Raw genomic sequence first — 26,377 nt, 5'->3', positions numbered from 1 at the left:
TCGAAGTTGTCTTTTCTCGTTTGTTGTGCAGACTGTGCAAACTGTCAAAAACACCAATAAGCCAATCATTCATCACCGGCATTATGCTGCTGCCCTACATGTGACAACAGTTCTTTCATCACTGCAACTTGTATGTTACTGCCCTTCGAACAACGATATCTTCGCGCTTATTTTGTCTCTCGTTAACTTTCATAGTAGTGACGCTTTTTATGAACCGCATGCAGTTAAAAAAATATATATAAATATAGAAACAAACCATGTCGTATACACTCAGTGTATCATATGCTCTATAAAATAAACATAGTGCGCTTGTATGCATGCACATACATATGTATGTATGTATGTATGTATGTCGCACAATAGCTGTAACCAGGCAGAATTGGTTGTTTTTGTTACCTTTGGCAATGGCGTGCCATCGCAGGTGACCGGTTGTGTTGAGAATTTTTCGTTCGTTCATTATTGTCGAGTCATTTTATCTAGTCGCTAATACACTTTCGCTTTGGCTTTATCGCAGTTGAGTGGCAATGCTGCAGCAGATTGATACTGTCTTACATGCTAGCGCACTCACATACACCCATGTTGTGCCCACTTCCACTTGGCACGTGCTCGTTCGCATTAGGGCAAGCAATCAATGTCGCGACAAGCAGCGACTTCTAACCACCCAGCAGGAAAATGTTTTGGCTGTAGAGTTGTTGCCTGGAAGTAAGAATTAAAATTAATCTATGCTCATCTATACAAAGCGAAAAGATTTATTGGCATGCAGTGGGTAATCTCTGGTATATAACTAAAGGGTTCCAAAAATGCTTACACTTACACTAAAAAGCTGGATTATTAGCTGACTGTCATAAACTATTTTTTTTTTTAAATTATATTATATCATAAAGATTTGATTTTCTATTGAATTTTTTGATTTTTTATAAAAATATAATTTATACTACAACAAAAACCGTCTAACCTGAAGTTCCAATTTTGTAATTTTGTATCTCGCTCCCGCTGATATTTCTACCAGAGATTTATAAAAGCTCGACTAATTTTTATCAAAATTTAAAATTTTTAAATCATAATTAAAAAAAAAATTATTTCGGTATAAAAAATCGGAGTTTAAAAATCGCGTTGGTTCTTGACAACTGGTTCATGGCGGTCTGGTGCATTTTCTTCATATAGTACAAACAAAAAAAAAAAATTGTCGCTCATCGTGTGCTTGTATTTCCGAAATTTTGTATGCTCCTTTTTGGAAAACTTGAAAAACTCATGAAATTTTGACCGATTTAGATTTCTAAGATATCTTTGAAAATACCTATATTTGCTCACCCTTTTTATTAAAAAAATTTACCCAGGCACATCGCAAATATCACTATTTTGATGCTATTGATACAAATTATTACATTAGATGGATAGATAGATTTGGTTTGAGGTTTGCACTTCGACGCCATGGTCTTTTGTGTCCTCTACTCACCTAATCCAAACGCAGTTGCTTCCCCAATTAAACTTAAGATACAGCTGGGTTGGGCTGGGCTTATAACATTACATTTTTACGCATATCTTTTAAGTTTAACTCTTTTAACATCGGAGATGAGTTTGTTTTTTTTAGAAAAAATATTTTTAAAAACTAATTTTATTGATGAGAAAACACCATTTTTGGAGGTACTTTCAAATCGGTTAACCTCGGGTAAATATTAATATTTGTTCGAAATATTTTGGCGAAAGTTTTGAAATAAAAGAAATTTTATATTTCCGTACCGATTTCATTTTTTGTATGGGATGTGATGCACCCTAATAAAATATACTGCGCATACATTCGTATAAATTTTGGTCAAGTTCAAACTGACTCGTACTTGCGGAAAGGCTGCTGATATATTTGTCTAACATTTCATATTACTACTTCAGGGTTTTCCTACAGGACAATCAAATGCACTGTGCTTAGCTACCAACTTAGTTTTTTTTAGATTAAATTTTGCTAACCCATACATTTTAACGCCCTTACAGTGGCTTCTATGGCGGCGAATGATTGCCGTCATCAAAATCAGTAAAAGCTGCGAGAACAACAGCACCGGTTACTAGCAGCAGACCGACGCTGCACAGGCAGCAGCAGCAGCGTAAAATGCCCAAGGCTTAGACACAACGAGACATTTGTGCACTGATGCTAATAGGCCCTGGCAACGGCGTATAACAGTTCGGTATAAATTTCGCTCGGTAGCTTGTGAATGTTAATGTGAAATGAATTTGTTTATAAAAGTCAATGTGTCTTTTTTTTTTTGTCTGTGACTAGTTTCGTTAATTTACTTAAATCATTTTTCTGACATTTACCGAATGCATTTTTTCATTCTATACATTTTTCACTTTTATTGTTGCCGCAGTTTTGTTATGGCGGCGAGTTTTTGCATTTGCATTTCGCTGCTTTAACGTCATGCAGAATGGATGCGCATTTATGGCAAAGAGATGAAAAGATTTTAGAAACACACATGCAAACAGTATGCAGATGGGTGTGGAACATACATACATACATAAATATGTGCATATGTAGGTGTAAAGGAAATTAAGAAAAGGTCTTTTGTTAGAAGTAAAGGGTTTTCCAATAACAGGTGTTATTGGTGAACGGATTGCGCTATCGAGAGATGATTAACGATTTTTATGGCCGAAGTTGGATGGTATTCATCTGGACAACGCTTATTTTCAACAAGACGGCGCTACGTGCCACCCAAGCAACGAAACCATTGATCTTTTACAGGAAAACTTTCCGTACCGTGTTATCACTCGAAAAGATTATCACAATTGGCCACCGATATGTTGTGATTTAACACCTTGTGACTTTTTTCTTTGGGGCCACGTGAAAGAGAAGGTCTACGCCAACAGCCCAGGGTCGATTCAAGACGTCAAAGATGGAATTCGTGAGACTATCCAGGACATGGGGCATCGACTTTGCAATTCAGTTATGGAAAATTTCATGAAAAGGATATTGTCCTGTAAGCGTGGTCGTGGTGGTCATTTGCCTGATGTGTTTTTCCACTATTAACGGCATACCTTCCTCTTTATAATGAAATAAACATCCGATCATTTATACTGTTTGGAAAACCCAATACAAGTTTCATTGTCAGTGTTTCAACTTATGCTTCTTTTTTGACAGTCCTCGTCTTTAGGTCAATGTCTGTCAGTCATACACGCGTACTTGCATATGCACACAATGTGCACGCCTGTGATTCGACGCGCGGCAAAGCTACATATTTTACGCGCTTTAAAGCTTTTAAGGCTAACCACTAGAAATTGACTTGAATCCAGCAATTGGTTCCTCTTTGCAAAACAATTGATTTTAAGAATGTCTGCCCTAATTTGAGTTAAACGTTTTGATGAATAGAATCGACATGATTTTGTAACCGAAAAGTTCATTTCCTTTTGTGCTGCCATTCTTACTTGGCTGTGCTTTGTATGATGTAAGGATAAGCATTTGGTTTATTCGACATATTTCTTTTACTTAGTCATCGTTATTCAAAGACAAATTGGCGAGTAGATTTATTTACAGACATATTCGTATTTATATATATGTAAATATTATATATCATTTATATGCGATATGTATGCATGTACTACAAAAGCAATTGACATTGAACCGAGTGAGTGGGTGAAGAAAAAACTTCTCTCATTTTCTCGCCGTTTCTTATTCGTAACGCAGCCACTTCGTTTGACTGATAGAAACTCCAGTACATTCTTGAAGGCGGATGTTGCGAAACTCAAACTAGCTAGTATTTAGAGAGAACCAAGTAGAGTAAGGATAGTATAGTTCCGGTGGTATCACAAGGGGCGTCTAACTGGCCTAGGTGCGTCGAAGGACAACCACTTCACCTAACCTAACCTAACCTAGGGGATCAGTATTCGCAACAGTCGGTTAAACGTTGCCGAAACAACTCGGATTTATATCCATTCAAAGACTTACTTTAGCGTAAGCCACTATCTATATTGATCATTTTTCTAGGTACTGCTACAACAACATCATCATTTTTCTATATGAACGATATATCCATTCGTGGTTGTTAATGAAAGGGTTAGGGGTAGTCAGAGGCCCAAAAAAATGATGATTTTCAATAATTTATTTTACAAAAATAAAAACATAGCAATAATACTCATGTTTCGACTTGACTTTAGCAAAATTTAAATAAAAAGAGTAATAGTTGTAAGAGTTATCGCTGTTTGTGTGGAGCCCGTTTCTCCAGAAGTCTCTTGCGGTGATCATCACAAGTCCTTGGAGATTCATCTGAAATCAATCGGACAAGAGAAATTAGTTTTATTTATAGATAAGCTTGTGCCTGATCGAAGCTTTTTTTTTTATGTCAAAGGAAATATTTTTCAGATTTTCGAGAAAAAAACCGACAATTAATTGTTAAAAAAAAATTGAATATTTTTAGGATATTACACTTTGAGAAAATGCAAAAAAACAAAACCCAATTTTTTGAAAATTCTGACTAACCCTAGCCCGTTAAAATTTTTGTTTCTTTTTTGAAATTTTAGTAAGGGCGACCTTATTCTCATATCCAATATTAATTTGGGCAGGCTTACCTGATCGCCCATTGATTTGTACATATGGGTGATTTTATGGCGCGTAAATATCGAGTTTTAAAAATATGATTTGAAACCATGAATACGAAAAGTTTTTTTCTAACAGCGGTCGCCCTTTCCAGTCAATGCCAAACCTCCGAATGTATTTTTGTTATGAAAAAACTGCTCATAAAAACCAATTGCCCTTCGGAGTCGCACACCACAAATACGAGGAGGAGCTCGACGAAGCACCAAGAAGTGTGTGCGCCAATTATTTATTTATTTTAAAACTAAGACTTAATGACTCGGTTGTAGACGAGGATTTGTACAATCTAATAAAGGTAAAAATTGCGCTTGATTTATTTACTCAGCAAACTTTTGGAATAGCTGCTCACTTTATCTGAGTCTTTGTCATCTGATCTGCAACATTTTCGACTTTATGTAGGCGAAAATTATTCTTTAAATGGTATTAGAGATTCTCGATGGGGTTCAAGTCAGGCATACATATACCCAGGTCAGTCTACAAATGTTGCCATATTTTTTTCTATCTACGCTGGTATGTTTCGGTTCGTCGTGCTGTTGTGAAACCTCAAAGTAGTTCGCAATGTAAGGGACACAATTATGCCATTCAATCCGTTATTGTGTAGGCGCTGATCCCTGCGACGCTCAATTCAAGTAATGGACTCAAATTCTTATGTTACCGCTAGTGATGGGTGTTTTTATGTCACACACAAGGGTCGGACGAAATAGATACATCCAAAAAACTGCATTTTTCGAACCATTTCGAGCATGAACATCATTTTAGAAAGCCCTCGAATTCAGTCATTAACTGCAACAATTTCTACCAGATTTTACCAATATCGCGCAGCTGTTTCCTGTAATAATACTGAAGCACTCTTTAATTTAATTTGAAAAATAATAGTCACTTCTGCTATTTGCATGTCCTTCCTTATCTTATAGAAGCGTTGTGTTAACGCAGTCCATATGTTAGAAAGCCCTGCATCACTTTTCATATTTGCCTCAAAATCTGATGTGAAATACAATGCCAATTTTTATCATCACTGCTCATCCGATGTTGGTCAGTTTTCTTGTGGGAAATTTCATGGTAGAAGCAGATTAGTTCCGTTTAGGCTCAGCCCGCCCAGACCTGTTTTAGTTTTGCTGCAGCTAAAGCTCTAAGAAATCGCCTCCCAGCCAGCCACTGTACTTGTATGTATTATCGTTTTCATTTCTATTCCTTTTCATTATAAAAATAGAACAGTCAAGCAGTAGGACAGCACCAACAAGTAATAAGCATGTGCTTCACATACAAATTTGCAAGAAAATTGACACTATGGAAATTCCATGACAAAGATTCGTCGTAAGCCATTTTAACGGCGTTTTGCATTACAAACTTGTAATTTATTTAAGCATTGGAAAGGACTATACTTGTGTATGGGCATCTAACAACTTTCTCGTATGCTGATATTTGCAACGCTATTTTGCATAAGTGGTTGACTGTCAGCCTTACTAATCAGCTTTAAAGGCAAACCGTTGGCTGCATATTTGTAAGCCATTCGAATGATTTGACATGCATGCATTGAAACAAGCGTATATGTATGTATACATTTGAAGTCAATTTACACCAGATTTGTTACAAATGTCCTCCAACCACTCATTACTTAGGTGGCTGAGCGCTTCTGCAATGCGGTTGACTGCATCGATTTAGAATTTAGTGGCACACACGTACCATATATGAATGCTTGTTCAAAATCACTTGCATGCTAGCCGTTCCCAGGCTGTGGGAAAACTCACTCCACGTCAAGAGTATCTCAGTCAGAAAGTGTGGTTTTCTCAGCGATTATTTAGTTGCTCATGAATTGCAATTGCGCTCGTTCTATACTCACTCGTGCACTATAGGTAGGAATGATTTGCTGGAAAATTTGTGTTATACTTTGAATTGTGGCGTCAAATTGCTAATTGGGTTATTGCGACATCATTACAAATAAAATTATAAACATATAAGGTGGCTCAAAGTTAATCACTCTATTTATGATTTATGCAAATAGTATCGGACGTCAATAATTTTTGACACACGCACTCAATGGAGCGCTTAAAGGTCTAAATAAAGATTTTCATTACCCAACATAATTTTTTTTTTTTAATAAAAAACTGATTCAAAAACAAGTTTGAATTAATCTATTCTCGTATATTTTGTCTGAATCGCTGCTCTGGCCAATTGCACATTTTAAATCCTTCAAATGGTTTTCGTACAAATAAAATAAATGAGAATTTCTGTAAATATAATTTTTGTTTAGACGTTTAGAGTCTGTTTTTTAAATAAAACACAAGACGAAAAATATTTTAATCTTCATTTAGTATTTATAGATCATTAAGGAGGGAATCAATACCGGTCAACAAATGTCATTCGTTTCCAATATCGTTTCGATTGTTTGCTTCCCAGTGGATTTAGCAGCATAGATCAGTCAAAATTAGTCAAATCACATTACTTTGGCGTTCAGTTCTCAGATCCATTTCTGGTTATCATTTAGTTTTCAAAGGAGTTGCTCAAAGAGCAGAAGAGTTTTTTTTTATCAAAATAATTTTCTGAATGCCAGGAAGTTCTTCTTTTTGGGCTTCAAAAAGTTACTCATTTCTTCATTTACTGGATATCGTAATTCCGATGAGATTCCTGAGTTAATATCAAATTTAGGTCTACAAAAACATAAAAATGCTATCTCAAATGCAATACATGTATAAAATTTATTGGGATTTACGTGCTCTGCTTTATATTTTTTCTTGCGTATTTACTTTATCTGTGTAAGTGAAATTAAGCCTTGTTTCAGCTGGTGGCTTGCATTGGTTTTGTCCGTTCAAAGTTGAAGAGACTTAAAGTACATTTTTCATAGCATTAATCACAAAATTCCAGTCGAGACGTGTATTTTATATGTATTATATATTTATACATACGTACACTGTTGCCATAATATTAATGACTAAAGAATTTTATTTATTTCTTCTCTAAGTATAAAAAATATAAAATAAAATCAATACAACAAAAATGAAAAAAATATAAAACAATATGAAGAAATATAAAAAAATGAACAAATAAAAAAATAATATAAAAAAAAAATAAAAAAGAAAATATAAAAAATAAAAATTTATAGAAAAATATATATAAAAAAAATATATAAAATAAAAAAATATATATAAAAAAAAAATATTTAAAAAAATATAAAAAAATATAACAAAAAATATTAAATAAAATCAATACAACACAAATGAAAAAATAAAAAAAAGTGAAAAAATGAAAAAAATGAAAAAATGGAAAAAATAAAAAAAAATGCAAAAATTAAAAAATAAAAAAAAAAATGAAAAAATAAAAAAATGCAAAAATCAAAAAAAAAGTGAAAAAAAATGAAAAAATAAAAAAAGAAAATATATATTAACAAAAATAAAAGAAAATGAAAAGATATAAAAAAAATATTACCAAAATAAAAAAAGAAAATATAAAAAATATAAAAATAAAAGAATATAAACATAAAAAAAAATAAAAACATAAGAAAAAAAAAACATAAAAAAAATAAAAACATATTGTAAAAAAAAAATAAAAACAAAAAAAAAATAAAAAATAAAAACATAAAAAAAATAATAAAAAAATGAAATGAAATAAATGTAAAGAAAATATAAAAAATATATTGTAAAAGAAAATATAAAAAAATATATTGTAAAAGAAAATATAAAAAATATAAAAATATATAGAAATATATAAAAAAAATATAAATAAATATAATATAAGAAAATTAAAGGTAAAAAAAAACATAAAAAAATAAAAAATAAAAAAGTAATATTAAAAATTATAAAAAAAAATAAAAAATAAAAAAATAATATTAAAAATTATAAAAAAATAAAAAATAAAAAAATAATATCAAAAATTATAAAAAATAAAATAAAAAAGAAAATATTACAATATAATATAAAGAAAATAAGAAAGATAAAATAAAAAAATATTTAAAAAAATATAGACAAAATTAAAAAAAAAATTTGAAAAATATTAAAAAAGAAAATATCAAGAAAAAATTGAAATAAAACAAAACTAAATTAAGGAAAATAGATCTTTCATGTTTTATGAACATTAATAATTCAGTTTTATTAGTGCTTTTGCGTGCAAAAGCTTTAAATTACAAAAGCATTCAAAATGCATTACTCGTCGCAGTTTTATTCCGAACACTTATTACTCGAAAATTTATTGCTAAGCGACTGTTGAACTGCTCTTAAATGAGAAATGCTTTTCAACCGAATTGGTGGATCACAATTTTCAGTGTCTAGGTTTGTCTAACAAAAGGTCGCTCGTTAAATTTCGCAGGTGCGTTAGCAGCCATTTTGCATTTTTAGTTTGTTTTGTGACAGATGTAAAGGTTAGATGTGTTTTGTAATGAAAAGTTATTTCAGTTCTCAGGATGCCGTACCAAAAAGTGTATATATAAGTATACCAGAAGATTCGAGAAATGAAAAAAGTGCTGGCGCAAATGGGTTGCATCTATAATTGGAGAATAGGAGTATTACTTTGAAGCGAACAAAATATATATGTAAATTGATTCAACACATATTTTTGGCGAAAAATAAAAAGTCACCTTTCTCTGTTTTTTGAACATCTCCCGTATACTAAGTGCATACCTACATATATACAGACATACACACATATTCAAGGCCATTAACATGCTTCCTAATTTGTATGCTGTAGTGTTAAATAAATAATTTGCATTTTCACCCAAAATAACCGCCTGTTTGCAATCAATGCTCCCCAATGAACTCTCGATTTGGGCTTAATGAGCCGATAATTACAGCACCGCCGGAGTGCTGCCGGAGGTGACCTGATTAATTGAGAATGCGACTGCATGAAAAGGTATGCAGTAAAACAGCGAATTGAAATTTCACTTTTAACGTGTAATATTCACTTTTGGTTATAAATTATCAGCCAATCGATTTGTTGGCAAAAAGGTACAGCGGACGATACTTGGACGCGAGGCCAGATAACTTCAAGTACACATGAATGCATACAGACATATGTACATATTTTTTTTTTTGTTTTACAATATTTTCCCTTAACACTTCGGCCATCATCATCACATTCGTTTTAGTAACAACATTATTTTGGCTCAAATCCAAAAATAAGTTTATAGGTATATCCCATTGCTTTTGTTTTTGTGTTTTGGTTACTGCGACGATGAAATGCAATTGCCGCGGTGACGACAGGGTTTGTCGACGAGAGACTTTTGGCCGGCATCTTTCAGTGAGACTTAACCCTGCCTGACCAATGATGGTTGTTGCGACTACCCAAGACGCGCTCTTTTTTGCTCGCTACTTTTATTCCTTATTCTTATTATTTATACAAAATGGAGGTAGAAGCAAACACAAAATGTTTTAGTAGTTTTACATTCACATAAAATAAAGATACAACTTTTGCAATCAAGCACTTTTGGTACCGTTAATGGCACATCACCTTAAAAAAATTAAATTTAAAATCATGGTAATTGTAGTGAGTAATATTCTGTATAACGTGCAGAAAATATCATGCATTTTGCAGGGTTAAGGTTAATCAATGCCTTGGGTGGGAGATGCTAGAAAATTCAAAGATTTCATTAGATTTGTTGCCGCTACAGATGTGATGAACGGCGGATATGAGTTTGCGGTTGCATAGACGAGTATGCACCTGGGCATATTGGGTGCATTTACTAAATAGTTTGTTTTGCAACTACAATCAATACGTATGGATACATATTTATAATTGTTTGTATGTATGCATGTGCCGGTTGTTTACTTCAAGTATTTAATTAATTGCAATTGCTTACATTGAAAAACGGGTATTGAATTGGAAACACCCACAGCACACAATGGAGGAATACTGTGACTGGTTTATATGTACATATGTATGTATGTACATATGTATGTATGTATGTATGTATGTATGTATGTATGTCTGTATGCATGCATGCCTACAATGCTTTATATACTAATATTCCTCCGTCGTCATTATGTATTACTCGCTTACGTATACACACATACCTACATTTATACTCCCTTGTCGATATGTACTGACTTGCAACCAGCTCTTGCCTTTTGAAATCAAACTACGCAAATTAGTATTATGTGAGCTATAAGAATCATATATTTCATACTCGTTTGCTATACATACATACATATGTAAGAGTATGTGTGTACATCTGCATCGCACATACGAGTGCACTCACACTTACCTACACGCACACATATGTAGGTATCGTGTGCATGCTATGGATCCCTGGCCACTAGCTGTGTGCGCAGTCTCAAATTTCAAGCGAAATATGTACAATTATATTCCGATGACAAAAGCAATATTTTTTTGAGCAACTCTAGCTACAAATTCTACATTTTTTCGGTACATTTTGTATAACATAAATATTGTCGAAACTTCGATATCTCTTAATAAAAAAAAAAACAAAAATGGAAAATGAACTTACGAAAGCTCGTAGTTGCCATGAGAATAGGAAAGGGTCTTTCAAATGTAACGCCTAGATGTCAGTAGTGAATAATTCCTAGACGGTACTTGTTTTTCGCGTCAGCTTTCACATTTGCCAAGTAGACAGGTGTGCGATTTTTTACGATAGAGCAACGCATTAAAATTATTGAAATTTTTATCAAAACAGTTGATCTTTAAAAACAACATACCGCGAAACTCGTGATTTTTTGGTCAAAATAAGCGTACGAATGAATCGGCAATTCAAAGGTTGGTGAAAAAATGTCAAAGAAACTGGTTCAGTCGAGGGTAGAAAAAGGACCGGCAGTAGCGTAAAGTCATTGACATGACTGTTGGCAGATTTTATCCGTAGACGTGCTCATGATCGACCCTTAAATGATGTAATTCTTTACCTATAATTGTTATTGTTATTCAAAATACGAATAAAATATGGAAACCTGAAATAGTCTATATTTTTAAATTTTTTATTTTAAAAAAATATCTAGGCGCGTGTTTTGAAAGATCGTTTATGTGTTAGTTTTTTCTGCATTACCACATCTCTACGTTTGTGATAAAGAATATGGTATTTCTCTACACTCGTTGGCGGCGTTATGTTTTTTTTCCAGTGTTAAAAATAAAAGTTTTTTTTAACTTTCATTATATATATATTTTTTTTTTTCATTATGTTTTTTTCTTTTAATTTTCATTCTGTTTTTTTTTTTTTAATTTTAGGTTTCAATTTAGGTTTTTTTTTAATTTTCATTGTTTTTTTAACTTTCATTATGTTTTTTTTTAATTTTCAATGTTTTTTTTTAATTGTCATTATGTTTTGTTTTTTTTTTACTTTTAATTTTCATTTTGTTTTTGGTTAATTTTCATTTTGTTTTTTTAAATTTTCATTATGTTTTTTTTTTTTTTAATTTTCACTATGTTTTTTATTTTCTAATGTTTTTTTTCCATTTTTTAATTTTCATAAAGTTTTTTTTTTTTTTAATTTTCATTATATTTTATGGTTGCTATGTCTTTTTTCTCCATATAAAAAAGTGCAATCTTGTCATGTGACAATTTTGAGCCACTTTAAACCTGCACTTTATGATGCTAAAATTTAATTGGCTGTAAAACTGCGTACTCGAGTTATAGACTGAACTATATTTTGATAAAAAAAAAATCATTAAATTAAAAAATAAATAAGTAAAAGTAGTAACAACGAGTAAAAACGGGTGGTGGTGTACTTAGTATATTACAGAGTTTCCTATAATAAGAAGGCTTACTTATTTCAATGGCCAGTGTTATTATTATTTCAAATCCAAGTGTGTATTTGTGTATGTACATGCATGTGGAATAATGTTTATTATTGTTGGCATATGTGAAACAACAATTAAGCAAATATGACGAAATGAATATTAGGAAGCTTCAGTTTCTCAAACAATTTGTAAAGCTATCGCGTATCTGTATGTATGTATATATAGAAATATGCAAATGCATACATGTGTATGTACATTTATGTACTCGTGTCGTACTGTTATGCATTTCTGTTCACATCCACACGCAGTCAATGTATGTATGGTTGTGCACTAGAAGTTTAACATTTTTCATTGTAAGCTCAATGTTAATTGTAGTTGTTATTTGAAATGTACACAAATCTTAATAGACATTTCGGGAAGCTACAATATAATTTTTTTTTGCATTCTGTATGTGTAGGGTGCCTCAAAATCTACGCTATTGTTTGCGATTGTTATTGTAATTATTACAGATAATAATATTAACAACAATAACAAAATAGTGATAAGGCAATAATTAGTTAAAATTTTAAAAAAAGGTATGAAACCTTCATGCATAACCAGGTTATTTCTGATTTATTTTTGAGAAAGTAGTAATGCCTTTTTTATTGTGAATTTAATCCTTAAATAAAATAGCAACATTTTAAATTTCTTTTAATATCCATCTAAACATACTAATATTTGTATGTAAATAATAAATGGAGTGAGAATAATAAAATAATAATTATTAGAAAAAAATGATTGAAAAAATAATTACATATAAAAAAATTATAAAAATTATAAAAAAAATAAACAAAAAAAATATTAGAACAAAATTATTATAAAAGACAGTATTAAAACAATATTATTAAAAAATTAAAAAATAGTATTTGGAGTGAGAGAAATAATTAAAATAAATATAAAAAAAAATAATTAAAAGAAAACAAATGATTATAAAAAAATAATTGTAAAAAAAAAAATAATAAAAAAAAATTATTGTAAAAAAATAACTGTAAAAAAATATTTGTAAAAATCAAATATTAAAAAAAACAAAAAATTAAACAAAATTAGTCGGATTCGTTTCAGACACCCTGTGCTTGCTTACCTGGCACAATGTTATATCCTTGTTGTTGTTGATACTCTCATTTGTTCATAGCTTTAAAATTCGTTTTGATTCAATGTGGCAATGAACTGTCAAAGCGAATCCATAAAATCGCTGTCACCTGATTTAGTATTCGTATTTAATAAAAAAATCGAATAATTGCTATCGATTTGTCAGACTTTACTCATTTCATTCTATTACTGAATGGAAAACGATCTAAGGTAACGGCGTGAATCATTTTGATGACTGCAATTTGTTATCTAAAATTAACATATAAAATTATTGTTCTGCCAAGTTTTATGGAAGTTTGTAAGTTAATTTTCGAACTCTCAATAAATTTCTCTCTTTCAGTTTTAAGTATTTGAAAGAGGTGAATTCGTATACGCATTCAAAATTACATCTTTTGTTCAATGAGTGCCCGTTGTTTTTGGGCAAATAAAAATAAACAATTGACATGAGCCGACCGAAAAAAATGATTTTGCCAATATCTCAAACGCGGTTCCTTTAAAGAATACGGGTATTTTTTTGGGACTTAACGATTCTATTAAAAAGATAAAAAAAAAAGTAATTGGTACACTTATGTTAGGTGTTTGGCAGAGTCTCTCCTGCTATGGTATTTAAGGTGTGCGCCTTTATGTTGTTCCACAAATGAAGGGAAATGAAGGGACCTACAGTTCTAAGACGGCTCCGAATGATAGTTGGTTTTTATGAGTAGCTTTTTCATCGCAGTATACTCTATGATCAGAAAGTATCGGGAATGTTTAAATAAAACACAACAGAGTTAAATATTAGGCAAATTTATTTTATCTCCTTCAAAATATGACCCGTCTGAAGCAAGACAAATGTTCCAACGTTTAACCCAGTCCTCCATGCACCTCTGGTGGGCCGCCGAAGGGATGGCCTTCAACTCCTTCGTCGCATTCTCTTTGACCTCTTCTATTCACTGAAAAGTCCTTCCACGAAGTAGTAACTTCAACTTGAAAAACAAAAAGAAGTCGCACGGGGCCATATCAGGTGCGCGATGGTATTTATTTGGTGTTTGATCAAATAATTCAGCACAATTTGGGCTCGGTGCGACGGCGCGTTATCATCATGCAAAATCCAAGAATTGTTCGCCCACATTTCCGGCCGGCCAGGCAGACACCAGACCGGTTCCCACGTGCGCGATTCGTTTAAATTAAACATTCCCGGTACTTTTTGATCACAGGGTAAAATCGGAGCGGGGCGACCGCCATTAGAAAACACTTTTAGAGATGATTGATGATACGTTTCATCTCTGCTTGATGAGTTTTCCATCTCTGAACTCTTTAACAGCCCCAACAAAGTATTTTTCTGTTTTAGTTTGGGTAGGTAAGGAGCAAATTGGATTATGTGATCTGTTGCCGTAGAGGTATCTGCTTGGGTAGTTGAATGTTTGAGGATTTATTGTATTCTTGTATACCGAGCTCTTAGTGGAATGAACATTATTCATAGGGATTGATCGTCTTGATGAGTTTTGAACTACCCCTATAATACTTTTACTATTTATGTAGATATACGTACGTACATCTGCAAGAAATAATTAGTTGAGATTTCTCGACTAACAATCCCTAGTATATAAGTGAAATGGTACCTATGAGTTATTTTCTTTTTTTTTTTTGTACTCACATCTCGATTATCAATTTACTTGAATCTGAAAACAAAGAATGCTACTTATAATTGTTGACAAATACTCGCACGTAAAACACTTGAAATCGTTTGATTAAAAAGTTGGGTTAAATGTTTTGTTGATACATCATTGATTAAATCGATTGATGGTTCCAATTATGATGAAATTGTTTGGTGCGATGGGGTAATATCCAGACGCACTTGCGATAGAAAGGGACTTGACGAAAAATATATATATTTTTATTTCTTGTTTCATTGGTGGTAAGTGTGCCAGCGTTTTTGACCACTTAATTGGCCTATAAAAAAGAGTGTTGACTACTAAAAAAATGTGGGTATGCCAATATTCTCATACCAGTCGTTTCACCGTTTTGGGTTGTCTAGTGCTTCTCAGCTGCGCCAGTTGCTAGGCCGTTGATTTAAATCAATTGAGGCACAAAACAAAAAAAAAAAAAACAGATTAGATATCAATTTGAGAAGAATCGCCCTAATAAACAACAAATACAAGTACTAATAAAAGCCAGTGATATTTACTCGCCCACCAATTGCCTGTAAATATATATATAAAGATATGCATATCTAAGTACAAATATATGTATACATATGTATGTATTTATTCCCTTAGGTAGAGTGAGGCCTGCGTCTCTTTGCTGCGCTTTTGAATGGTGAATTAAATCAGTGATAAAGTTCAACAACAACCAAAATATCGGGTTATTAATACTGTGGGATTCGACACGTCTTAGCTGAAGGCCTTTGCCGCCCTTATAGAATACTCGTATTTGACCACCTATAGTGAAATCCCGGTGAAAATCTACTCTTGTCATAACAGCCGATAGAAAAACTTCACTGATAATGAAAATTAAACCAAAAGTGATATGACTGAGTGGGGGAATTGCCAATCGTTTGTCAAATATGTACATATTTAGATGGGTACGAAAGGCCAGTGCATTTATTTAAGGGGGAAGTCCATGTAGAAGCCTCAAAATCGGTCATTTTTTTAAACATATTTTTAAAGGTGATAAAATAATTATATAATTTTGAAGCTTTAACACAACTTTATTTAACCTTTCGCAAGTACAAAGAGAACATTTTTTTTTCATTATTTTTTTCTAAAATGGCGGCTCAGGATCATTTCTTGTCGGCTGCCTACGGCGCGAGGTCCCCTCTATTTATGGTATTACTCTTAATCGATCTGAAACAAAAAAATTAAGTTGGTTTTTTTATAACATATTAACGGAAAGAATGAACCTATAAAATTAAAAAACAAGTATAAGATTAATTATAAAATAAGCCTTTGAAAAAAAAGTCAGAGTTTAGGGCTATTTTATTGACATTTTGAACCCCCAAAAAGTAATTTATCAACGCGAAATATCGGAAATTTTAGGTTTATCCTTCCAATAGTAATGTACAGAACTTCAAACAAATCGGTTGATAACTTTTTGAGTTACAACACGAGCTGTTTTTAAAAATACAGTTTCGAGATAAATGAATTTAAAGTTTGAGGTACAGGAGCACGCGGACCGCTCTTTACATAGTTAATGGGCTATAAGCTATAATGTTAGGAATTTCCGCATGAATATTTTACAGTATATTCTTAAGATACTATACTTTCGAAATATCGAAAAAAATAGATTTTTTGAAATTTTACATAGACTTCCCCCCTCAAAGAACTGCAAGAATTTTTTTTTTTTTTTCCTTTGGAGCGTTTGAGAATTTTAGTTTTTTTTTATATAAAGGGTGGTTAAGTTTCAAGGGCCGGTGTTGATTTTGAATCAAATACAATTTTTTTAGGAAATTATTGTCATTTCTCTTTATTATGATAATATTGGTGTGGCTCAATCACGTATGGAACAAAATATCGGCCAAATGGCCGCCGCGGTTTCGGCGGCACACCTCCATCCGATGGTCCAAATTTTCGATGACGCTGAGGCATAATTGAGGTTCTATGCCGTTAATGTGCCGAATTATCTCATCCTTCAGCTCTTGAATTGTTGCTGGCTTATCGACGTACACCTTTCCTTTCAAATAGCCCCAAAGAAAGAAGTCCAACAAAGCAAAACCAAGCAAAAGAGCCATTGTTTCGTTAGCTGTGTGACAAGTGGCACCGTCCTGTTGAAACCACATATCGTCCACATCTATATCTTCCAATTCGGGCCATAAAAAGTTCGTTATCATCTCACGATAGCGAACACTATTCACAGTAACTGCCTGACGACCGACCTCATTTTGGAAAAAATACGGCCCAATGATGCCGCCGGCTCATAAACCGCACCAAACAGTCACTGTTTGTGGGTGCATTGGTTTTTCGGCAATCACTCTTGGATTATCATTCGCCCAAATGCGGCAATTCTGCTTATTGACGAATCCACTGAGGTGAAAATGTGCCTCATCGCTGAAGATGATTTTCTTCGAAAATTGGTCATTCACTGTTGCCATTTCCTGCCACCATTCTGACCATTGCAATTGTTGGGCACAACGACGAGTTGAGGTGGATGGCTCTTCAACCACACTATCGCGAACAGCAGCAATATTTTCTGCAGTACGAGCTGTACGAGCATGCACTGGTGTTTTCACATCTCTTACAGACCCGGTTTGCTCAAACTTTTGCAAAATTTTTCCGATTGTCCGCACATTTGGACGATTAAATTGACCGAAAAAATCACGAAGTGCGCAATATGCATTTTGATTTGAACGCCCGTTTTCATAATAAGCCTGAATAACTTTAACGCGTTGCTCGATTATGTATCTTTCCATGGTTCAAATTGAGTTAGTCTGAAATTGAAAAATGTCAAATGAAATGCAGAAAAAAACTTGGCGTTTATGTGTGGTTAACATTCAACATCGGCCCTTTTAATTAATAAGAAATATTTCATGCAGTCACTTTTCCTATTGCAATATTAGAAAATTATTTTAGATTTGCTTTGATGAAGCTGGAATTCTTTAAATTAAAAGTAGATACTGGAAATAAATTATTTGTACCAAAAAATACTCCGGTGTTTAAAGTTGACTTTAACGCATAGCTGGACTAGATGCACTTTTTTTCTTATAATTTTATGTGACAGCTGAATCCGTATTTGCTAGAAACGATGTCGAAAACAATGCTTCCATGGAAATTGACCCACCCTAATGTATTTATAATATTATTCAATGATAGTGCTACAACTAAATTTAGACTCGAAAGACTTTGCTTTGACAACTTTTTTTATCATTCGGTAGTTCAACAAAATAAACAATAAATTCTTAGGAAAAGTGTGGAATGGAAAAAACCGACAAAATGTAGTCGTATGGCGTGTGGGTGGATTTTCGTTCGGTTGGTCAACAAATTTTTGTTTTTCATGTTTGTTGCGGTTGTGGTGATATTCCAAATGTTTTCTTTTGCAGTGTTCGTTAAGTGTTTGGCCCCTATTTTCCCTTTGTTATTGTTGTTGTTGTTATGTCATTGCTTGTTTTGTTGCCCTCCAAGTTACCTTGTTTGCATATTCGGCTCTTGACTGCTGTTTAATTTTTGGTCTCTTGGTCACGGTGTCGATGTGTTCTGAGTAGTAATAGCACGAGAGTCGTTTGAAAAGTCCGTGCAAAAGTAAATATTACTTAATTGTTTATTTATTTTCCGATATAGTTTCCTTTTCGGCTTTTCCACTTCGTCCGACGCAGTTCTAGTTTCTTGATCACTTCTGAATTACAGGATTTTTCGCAAAAATTCTAAAAAATAGCCATTCGTTTCAGCAATCACCGCCTCGTTTGAATACAATTTTTTTCCCGCCTACCATTTTTTCGAATCGGGGAACAAATAGTAGTCCGAGAGATCCAAAGGAGACAAGTCTGGCGAATAGGGGAGATGTGAAACGAGTTGGAGCCATATTTTCATTAATTTTGCGATCGCAATTCCCCATACATTTATGGGGAATGCTGCTGGAGTGCCAGACCTTGGCCGGATATAAATCTGAGTTTTTCCGGTAACATCGGTTGTTCCGTAGAAGCGTGAGTTGGTGCGTTGTCGTGATGGAAAAGGGAATTACTCGACTGTCTCGTTTTAAATGAATGCCGAACACAAAGTAATAGACCGATCTGCCTGAATCTTGGTGTGTGCTCTTCCAAGAGTTGCTACTAACTAAACATAACTTCGACACGCGCCTATAGTGCCATCTCTCTGACTTTGAATGGACTTTTCAAACGACCATCATAGTAGTAAATATACAGTGGCCACACATTGGGAAAGAAATAAAGAAGTGGTTAGATTTTTTTGTTAAATATTTTTCTGGATTTTATTTTGAAGAATTATGACTGTTAACAATAAAATCATGAAAGTAAACTTGGAAAAATAATTCAATATAAAGTTATTAGAATTAAATTTAATACGAACTTTTGCATACGTGCTGTCAAAAAATTGTATTTTTGATTTTCTTGAATAAATAGATTTAAAAAAAACTTTTTCTATTCATCATATCCTTTGTTCAATATTATCACAACACATCCCCGACACATCGAATTAACGAAATTTTCACATCGTTCCTTAGGTATCGTTTCCATACCCACTCTACTCTTTCCCAAAGCTGATTATTATTTGTTGGATGAGCAGCAGCAACTGCCTCCTTCATATCGCACCACAAAATCTCTATTTGACTGTATTTGACGAAATTAGTAAACTCCTGTAAAGAAGAGATCAAATCTCTTGGGTGTGCAGTTAACATTTCTCTGAACTAGGTTCCAGGACATAGGAACATAGAGGGAAACGAAATTGCTGATGAGCTTGCCAGGGAGGGGACTGAATTGGTCTCAGAGACCTCCTAGCCGGTCATCGGCGTCTCCGTGACAGTTGTTAAAGGCAAACTGCACAAATTATTTCTCAGGAAAGCGCAGAAAAGATAGAGCTCCATTTCTTCATGTGCTATTTCGAAAACCCTTTGGCCCCAATAAGATATACGAAGGACTCAGAAAGTTCTTTGGACTCCTCGCCATTCAATTTCCAAACTCGTAGCTGTGTTTACCGGTCACTGGACGATCGGCACACACGCGAAAAAGCTAGGGTTACCATATAACCCCCATTGCAAAAGCTGTGGGGGCCTTTCAGGGAAGGAGACTGTAGAGCATTTTCTCTCTAAATGTCCGGGTTTGGCAGCTAGACGACTAAGGTCACTGGGCGCTCCTTTCTTCCACAGCCTGGGCAGTGCGCCAACCTAAATCCAATCAATCTTCTCCATTATATCAACATCTCTGGTTGACTGTAGATATCTGCCTGTTGGAGGTCTCATGATGGTATCAAAACGGCGCTGTAGTGTTACTTGAAGAGTGTCAGACTAGCACTTCAACCATTTCACCTACTTACGTACCTACATAACTACACAATTAATTGATTTTCCTCAATTAATTGATTTTCCTCAATTAATTGATTTTCAACAACTAATTGATCGTCCACTTGTTTCATGTTGGAATTTATATTTTAATGCGTTACAAACCATTGTCGCCCACAGCAGCCCACAACTCATCAACTTTTTTCTAAGTTTTACCTTTCGAAATTAGTTTTTGATAAGGTTGCGCTGTTTTGGCAGTTTCATAGCTGAAAATTTTTCGATCTGATTTTCACAGAATTATATGGAAATACCTAAAAAAAAATGCAGTACTTACCTTTTTGTAAATTTTTGATTCAAATTAAATTTTATATGAATTCTTTCGCAGTTCACTCCTCGCACTACTATTATTTTGATTGACTTATTATTCTCGAAAATAAATCAAATTACGTCACCAAGTGTTAACGTATACAGTTATAACGGCACTTTTTTATTGAACTCTGTCTATACAACAGTATCTTAAGGAGAATACGGCGCAAAGAAAACAACGAGAAAAAAATAAAAATATTAAACTATGTGGGGTACAAGCACTACTATTATTTTGACCGCAACTGTATATGTACGCACGTTGTGTGCTTAATATGTGTGACACATATTGGCTGTTGGGATATTTATATTATTTTTTAGTACATCATTTTGTTTTGTTGCTTAATTTCGCTGGGGTTATGTCATTATTTTGGTTTGTTATTGTTTTGTATTAATTTGAATTTACTCATGTTTTCAGTTAATTTGCATTTTTTTAATTTTTTTTTATTTTAATTTGTTGTATTGCTTTGTTTGGTTCTTGACAATTGCAGCCGGAGAAAATACTATTTTTTTTTAGTACGAGTTCAATGCAGCTCAGTTTTTTAAATGAAGGTTAGATTAGAATTGTTAAACAGGGTTAACTGGCAGTGCATCTGCTTTTAATAACTTGGAAAACTTACTATAATTTTAGATAACTTTTTTGAATCAAATATCTGAAAAATCCTTACCATTTTTGTTTGGCTCGTAAGTGAATTTTGATGCACAAATTGGCGTGTTGGTATTGCGAGCAGTTCTCTCGATAGTCCGGAAGTTCCAAGCAAAATTGGCTAAACTATCTTACTTGGACTAAGAAAATTCCCCGAGAAACTCTCGATAGCCCATTACATACTGAAAAAGTCACAGTTGCCATATTTTATAATACTAAAAAGTGGACAGACAGGCAAATCATACGTGACAATTTGATTTTAAATATGTATATCAATCGTCTAAGTGCTAAATGGTACGCAAGGCTACGCATGCTATATAACGCGTAAAATTTATTACTTTTTCGTGATTGAATCGCCTCAGGAAATGGAGCCTCTTAAGTCATGCGAGTTTACTTCTTTGCACTACTTTTTATGGAGGTACTGTGCATATCCAGTCACTGGTCTATGCTGATAAACTATCTCGCATTGATGCCTTTTGGTCCTACGTTCCACTCCACTGGAACTCTAGGAATTTATGACGATGACTGAAGCCTTGGATCCCAGAATTTGTACGTTAGCAGCTGAATGAAGCTGGTTACATTAGAAAGGTCGAATGATTTCATAAGAAGCAGTCAAGAGTGATTGATGATCACTAAATTCAAGCTGAGAAAAGAAAATCTTGATCGTTTGATTGATTTCGTTGCATACCTTATATTGAGAAATCAGAGTGCGTGAAACTCAACAAATATTAAAGCTTAAGCAAAAGTGGCAGCCAGTCTTTAAAACCAACTCACGATCCCTTGTGATGCAATTTACCTGTTACTACTCGTTAAACCATTTCGTTTTAAGTGCAAACCCATTGTTATTAAAGACTGATCCCTAGGGTCATCAGTATCATCTAAGAACGGGTTGAGTAAAAGAATTTAAACTTAGTTGCATGCCACGCAAGACAGTGGCAAAGAAGCTGTCTGGCAGACACTCCCTCCTCCTCATTCGTGAAGCTTCTGCAATAGGAGGGGACATACCTACAATTACCACACCAAGAGGGAGGTGAGTGGTAGTGCTCTCTCTGGCTAATTTGTCTGCCTTACAAATCCCTTGTATGTCACTATGCCATGGACCCATATCAAATGGAAGCGCAAATATTCTACCATCTTGTTAAGAGTTGCACGGTATGTGCGACCAATGATGGAGTTAGTGAGAACCCAACCAACAGATTTAATTGCCGTTTGGCTATCAGAATAAATATAGACTTCTCTAAAGGTAGTCACATTTTTGCCTAACCAGACAGCTACCTGATTAATGGCTAGAATTTCAGCCTGAAATATGCTACAGTGTTTAGGAAGGCGAACTGAAACTCTTCTCGCCTTTTACGGTAGACGCAAAGCCAACTTTATCGTCAAGCTTTGAGTCATCAGTAAAGAGCCTTAAACATTTTTTGCGACCAGATAGATTGTCAACTCACTCACGTGTAGCTGGAATTCTGGTAGTGAATTAGCTAGTAAAATATGGTTCATTCAAACAAAGAGTTGTTTGGACCCTGATCGAATGTTATGGCCGAGGGTCCCGCCATTGAATAGTTGTGGCGAGCCGAGCAGCAGTCTTACCTGCATTCCATTTACCAACCAAGTTTACGAGTGCTAAGAAGAAAAGAGTATTCGTATTTAGAGCATCAGAGAGGTTGTGGTTCTAAGAGCGCCGCTGATACATATAAGCGTCATACATTAAATTTTCTGGAGCCTGCTTCTAATCAGAGTCTTATCGAGAGCCAGATCAGACTCTAATTCCATAAAAGAGGTGCCATAACGGCTGATAGGAGGTCTGATAATGGTTCTATACGGCTAGTCAGTGTTCTTCGGAGAAAGGCCCCACCTATGTCTTATGGACTTTTTGCAAGAAAATAGAGCTACAGTAGCTTTCCCTACCCTATCTCTATATTCATGTTCCAATTTAGTTTCTTGTCGAGAATTGCATCCAAATATTTGATGGTTAAAACTATGCAGGTTTTGAAAACTCTTAACATTAATCCTAAATGAAGAATCAATGAAGAATCAAGGACATTTTCGTGCTGATCCCCCGCCAAATTAAAGTATGGGGTTTACCCATAAATGTTCTCCTAGCTGAGGAAAACAATTTTACAAGGAGGAAACAATTTTGTTTAAAAGGAGGAAACAATGTTGTTTAAAACAAACAAAAAAAATTGCCGTATTCTTTGTTGTTTTTATTTGGTGGCTGCCATGCAAACTCATCCATTTATATCTGTTATCAGAACAAAGGCACTAAAACAAAAAGTTATCTCACTTAATAATTCAGCGTTAGTGGTGATTTTATTATATTACTTTTTGCGAAGGTATCGTAAAATACTTGTAATAAAAAACGAAAAAAAAAAAAACACTTAAATTGGCACTTCAGTAGACATTTATTTCTTCTACAATTAATTAGCACTCAATAGTTTTAATTAATAATTCTATTTGTCTGCCTTTTATAATTTGTCTAACCAGCCTGAAAAGTCTACAGTTGTTAGAAATGAATCCTTTTGAATTTGTTTTTGATGAAAAACAAAAAGCTTTTAAAATGAGATCACTTCGAATAATTGAACCCGGAAATAAAAGCCATATAAAAGAAAATCGTTAAACAAAGGAACTAAGTAATATGGATATATCTATCTCTGTATGTGTGTATGTATGCATGCTTGTATGCATTTAATCAATTCTTAGTTCACGCTACATCATCGTGGACTCTTTTATTTGCGCTCTGTGTTTTGCCAAGTCTTTGTGGTGATGCAGTTTTGAAATAAAAAGTACGAGTATGACTAATCGCGATTGCATGACAGCACTGCAAAATTTGTACATTTCATTTTTTATTACTTTGCGTTTTTGTTGAACATAGTTTGGATTATAGTAAATGCAATGAGCTGTGGACAGCATTCACCTCTTTGCAAAGAAGAAAAAATATCTGGAATAATCGGATCACAAAAAACTGGCCAAGGCGTCAAGGCTGGCGGCATTTACTTATCAAATTTGGAAATTAGAAAACAATTTATAAGAATATAAAAGAAGTGGAGATGAATGGGTATTTTCTTTATTCAAGCTTCTAGTCGCAAGATCGTTCTGGCCACAAGTAGATGGGTGGCGCTCGAGCGAATTTCTGAGGCTGGATTTCTGCTACTAATTTTTTATAGATAGTTTTTAGGATTTTTTTTTTAAAGAAAATAAAATGCGATCGTTTTGATTTTATGGTATGTTATTATTAACATCAAATAGTATACAAAAACAATTTTTTTTTGACATATTTTTTTTGTAGTAGTGTGGCATCAAAGTAAGCGTCTTAAAAAAATATAGGTTGCTTGTCAACAGGATTTTGGCTCTTCAGGGCATCTGAAATGAAAAAGTTAAACTGATTATTATTCTGTAGGATTGTCATTCTGACAGGTGCTACAATGGGATTTTTTTTTTAAATAACAAAATGGCGGTCTTTTGAAAAATATTGTTGTTTTTCGGGTGGAAATCAGGGCTGGAAAGAAACGAAAGTAGTACCTGCCAGAATGACAAGCTTACAGAATAATAATCAGTTATGTCAAAAAAAAAATGTTTTTGTATACTATTTGATGTTAATAATAACATACCATAAAATCAAAACGATCGCATTTTATTTCCTTAAAAAACAAATCCTAAAAAATATCTATAAAAAATGAGTATTTGACCAGACTACAAATACTACCTTAAGTGTCCATGCAGTCAGACTTGGGATTGCTTCAAGTGCTTTCTGCAGAAGCTGTCTGAAGGATGAGGTGGAAACATCTCAACACCTTCTTCTCAGCTTATCTGCTCTCGTCGGGCAAAGATGTAGACATCTGGGCTCTCATTTTTTAGCTACACCTGCGGATATAGCAGGTTTAAAAATACCAGAAATATGTAAGAAAACAATTTTCTAATTTTTTGTTCACTCATTTCTTAAGAAAAAATGTAGATATATCACATGTTTTGATCGCTTAACGGATTCTCCGGATATTAACATTTTTTATAATATTCCTTTTTTTCTTGAAACCAAATCCGGTATTTGAAGAACTAGGTGACAGAAAAAAAATTGTTTATATTTTCGTACTCAGCTACCGATTTTACACTGGAATAGTTTGGTCTGGTTCTTGGAGTTTTTGGTTGGTTTCTTTTGATTTTCCTCAAATAGCCGATGTACCGTGTTTTTATGCCATCCTGATGTACGAACTGAGTTTGCACAATCGATGGAAATAAATATTAAATGGAAATAAATGTTAATTAGGACTATGAGTCAACATTCACCGACTGCTTAAATGGTTCACTTTTTTGTCGTTTTGGCAATTACCAAAATAATTGTATTTTCCTTTTTTAACGTAATACGAAAATCAATCGTTTACATTTAGTGTCACTGCCAACGCACTAACGAGCGATCAGCTGTTTATGAATATGAATATATACTAAACCTGGCTTACATATGTAAATAGTAGAAGTGTATTCGTCATTCGGTAAATTTATAATAGTCGTATAAAGCTTATAAAATCTTAAAAACCGTATCGAAGTACTACTAAAATGTAAAGTGCTGCGAATAATTATAACTCTCTCTTTTTACTTTTAGGCATGTAGAGTAATAGGGTTTTTTTATAACCTACTGTAAATAAGTAGATGCCTGTACATGAATGATAGTGAGGGAATCAATTATTAATCAGTATGACTGTAGCTATGTCCCGCACTAGAAAAAAAATTTGACAAAATGGCGCGGTTTTGAATTTGACACTGAAGTTTGAGGTACAGGTTCTATTTAGTTAATGGGCTGTAGAAGCTGTAATATTGGGAATTTCCGCATGAATATTTCACAGTATATTCTTACGATACTATACTTTCGAAATATCAGAAAAACAAAACTTCGAATTTTTGAAATTTCTAGGCCACCGGGTCCCCTAAATTTCAAAAACAAACAATTTTAGAGTTTAGAAACTATAGAAAGCACGAAGGGATTCCGCTTGTGAAATTAATAGGTTAGCAGTATGTTTTGTTAAAAACTTGAAAAGGCGTGGGCGTAAAAAGTATGCCAAGAATAAGCACACAGATTCCCTG

The 26,377-nt window shown here is 33.6% G+C and overlaps 1 protein-coding gene across 1 annotated transcript in view; it reads left to right on the top strand.

The window, feature by feature from the left end:
- LOC128860270 (PDZ and LIM domain protein Zasp) overlaps positions 1-26,377 on the top strand; it is a 62,939-nt gene that overhangs the window by 15,154 nt on the left and 21,408 nt on the right. The gene's annotated exons all lie outside the window — the stretch shown is intronic.

The sequence above is a fragment of the Anastrepha ludens genome, chromosome 4 (genome assembly GCF_028408465.1).
Source record: "Anastrepha ludens isolate Willacy chromosome 4, idAnaLude1.1, whole genome shotgun sequence".
Classification (NCBI taxonomy): Eukaryota; Metazoa; Arthropoda; class Insecta; order Diptera; family Tephritidae; genus Anastrepha; species Anastrepha ludens.
This window is presented reverse-complemented; position numbering and strand designations above follow the sequence as displayed.